The following is a 3,476-nucleotide window of genomic DNA, read 5'->3' as shown; positions in this document are numbered from 1 at the left end:
CTGTTTATTACTGCAGAAATCCTTACCCACCTAGCTTTGAGGAACCTCGATCCAGAGATCCCCATACCCGACTGGGGTGGTCCATGGAAGACGTTGAAAGATATATTAATTGTGGCCAAGAAAGTTCTTTGGACATTTCAAGAATAATCCTCTGGTTCTGGACTACATAAATAAAGTGTTTTGAGCACTAGGATTCATACTTTTCTCACTCTGTTTTTTGGGTTTTTTTTGTTTTTGTTTTTGTTTTTTTAATAGTAAATGTGATGTGATCACCTGCTTAAGATTCCTGCTGCTTTGACTCCCATGGCATGATGGACTATAACCTTGAACTGTGAGCTTCAAGCTCTTTTTCCCTTCTATTGGATTTGTTAGAATATTTTATAAAAGTAACAGGAAATAAGCTAAGACAGACATGAAACAGTAATCATTTTTCATTTGAAACAGGGTCTTTCTACATAGCACTGTCTGTCTTGGAACTCATTTATAGAGATGGCTTTGAACCCATAGAGAAGTGCCTCCCTCTGCCTCTCTCCTGAGTGCTAGGATTAAAGGCACTGGGCACCAATGCCCACCTTGTGGAGAAAATATTTAATTAGATGATCCAATCAAGAGAATTACCAATTGAAACCTAAAGAATGATGAAAGGCTATTGAACTTCTAAGATTATATAGGTAGGACCATAGAGCTATTTGTCTGTACATATTATATTCTTCAATACAAAAGAAGAATGACTCAGAAAAAGATTCAGAGACCATCAGTGTTATTTTTTTTCAAAAGGCAGACTCTATTAATTACTGTCAGGAGGCATCTAGGAAAGGCTAAAGGCCAAGTAACTTTTCTGGAGATGGCCCATCAGTTTGCATGTCTTCAGTGGGTAAACTCTGAATTGCAGGGCCTTCAGATTTCTAATATCAGGATAGATTCTTAATGCTGACATGCCTTTTCCTATCACCATTACATAGCTTAATGATTTCTGGGCATCAGGCCAAACTAATGAGCAAATTTCCTGCAGATCAACATGAAGATGAACTTTAATAAATTAATGCTATTTAGATGAATCAATGACTTTATAGAAGTCCAGATATGATTAAAATAATGTTATAAAAGAAAGTCTTTGGGAGATCATTTTAGCTGTTTTGCCAGAAAGATATAATAAAGTCAAAATCCTTTGCCCACTCCTTATAGAATAGTAAGTAGAGGCTGCAAAATAAGGAATACAATGAGCTTTCAGAATTGCAATAAAAGAAAAATAGTCTTGGAATAAATTTGTGATCAAGGAAAAACATTCATTCTAGGTCAGATCCAAGGATAAAGCCACAGGTAACTGATTTTTCAAAACCCACTTTTCATGATAATAGTTCTTAGATACTTTAACCTCCCCTTTAGCCCACCATCTCCCAGAGGTAGTGGAAAAGAAAGGTTATTAGGATACAGGGTAAGTGGACCTGTTTAGAAATTGTTCTTTGGAGAAAATCAGGAAATCAGCAGTTCAGTTCACAGGTCAGTAGCAGCAGCTCGATCCACTCGCAGACAGTTCACAAATATACCAGCAGTACAGTTCAGTAGTGTTGGGATAGCAAACATGAATCAGCAGTGTTGGCACAACCTAGTAGAGATGGCCAGGTCTCAGTAGATTCAGCATGAGTCAGCAGGAGGAATCAGGATCAACAGAGATACCAGGAGAAGTTCTTTGCCATGCCTTTCTCAAAGAATTGGAGACCAGTGACAATGTGAGACCATGAAGTGTTGCAAAGCTAGCTATGTCAGCAAGCCTCTCACATAGTCCATTGGGTCCTATTTATACTCCCTTCAAACATCATGTGTCCTCTACAGGTTTTGCCTCACCTTGTGTCTTGCCTCAGTATGTGAGTCTGTCTGTCTTGGTGAGACTCCATGTGAGTTGGTATCAGCTGACATCACTCTGTCAATTGTCCTGAGTCCAGAAAGTGGCAAGAAGCCACCATCACAGCTCCAGACCTTTTAGGGTGCTTTTCTCTCTATGGAGTCACAACAAATGGAGCTCAACTATGCAATGTAATGTGAACTAATACATGCATGTTGTTAGTGAAGAATCCTTCATCATGTGTTCTTTCATGTGCTTGCTTTAGCAAAACATCCTCTCACCCATGTCTGCTTCAGTGAAACATTCCTTCATGAGTCTGCCTTAGTAAAACATCCTTTCACTTGTTTCCAGTTCAGTGAAATGTTCATGCATGTGTTTGCCTCAGCAAAACTCCACCCAAAACACCTGACTTTCCAAAGAACACTTAGGTTTCCTCTTCAGGTGTGCACTACGATAAAGTGAGACCATGTGAAACTGTGGCTTTGAACTTATAATGACCTTATAGAACGAAACACTGCATTGGATTTAACTAGCAACAACCCTCTGTGACTTCCCGTCTGTATAATATTTTATCTATGAGATATTTTTCCAAAGAACTCTTATCTAACAAGGTATAAAAAAGGCCAGCCAAGCGTGGTGGCGCACAGCTTTAATCCCAGCACTCTGGAGGCAGAGGCAGGCAGATTTCTGAGTTCGAGGCCAGCCTGGTCTACAAAGTGAGTCCCAGGACAGCCAGGGCTATACAGAGAAAACCTGTCTCAAAAAACAAAAAAGGGGGTGCAAAGAAAAAAATTATATTTGGTGGCTTTGGGGCTGTGCCCCATCCACCCAAATGTCTGTATGAATATGTCTGTTTGTCTATGTGTGTGTGTGTGTGCACGCACGCGCAGATAGGACACAGAGAGAACTTGATACATGAGCCAACCAGGAAGCAGAAATAGCTATAACATTCAAAGCTTGCTTCCCAGTGAGCCACTTTGCCAGGTATACTGCATTTCCTATCAGTGCTATAACTTCTCAAAACCCACTAGAACGTGGGATCCAAGTGTTCAAAAAATTAGGACTGTAGGAGGACATTTCACATCTAAATAATAACCAAGGCCATCACCTTATTTTCAACAAGTCAGAAGATCCAGAGCAAAAGGTGTGAGGTGGGGCTTAGGAAATGAATAGTGAGTTGACTCCTTCACAGAAGGACCCTGTGAGTGGGTTATTCACCTGACACAGGTATAGAGTAGGGACTGCAATTCTGGTTGATCCTGTAGAATATATTATAGAGCTATAAATTGAAGTTCTCTGAAGAAGCTTCATCAATATGAATTCTTCAGATTTCTAGAACTTGGTTGAGTAGAACCGTATGATGGTAGAGAGACAGAATATTATAGATGAGAGGTCAAAATTACTTTGGGTTATCTTGAACCATTTGTAAGAACCATTTATGATACAGAAATTGTGGTACATTTACACAATGGAGTACTACTCAGCTATTAAAAGGAATGAATTTATGAAATTCCTAAGCAAATGGATGGACCTGGAGGGCATCATCCTGATTGAGGTAACACAATCACAAAAAAACTCACACAATATGTACTCACTGATAAGTGGATATTAGCCCAAAAATTAGGATACCCAA

Source organism: Mus caroli, chromosome X, assembly GCF_900094665.2.
Source record: "Mus caroli chromosome X, CAROLI_EIJ_v1.1, whole genome shotgun sequence".
Taxonomy (NCBI): domain Eukaryota; kingdom Metazoa; phylum Chordata; class Mammalia; order Rodentia; family Muridae; genus Mus; species Mus caroli.
The sequence above is the reverse complement of the archived record's forward strand: the minus strand, read 5'-3'. Positions refer to the sequence as shown.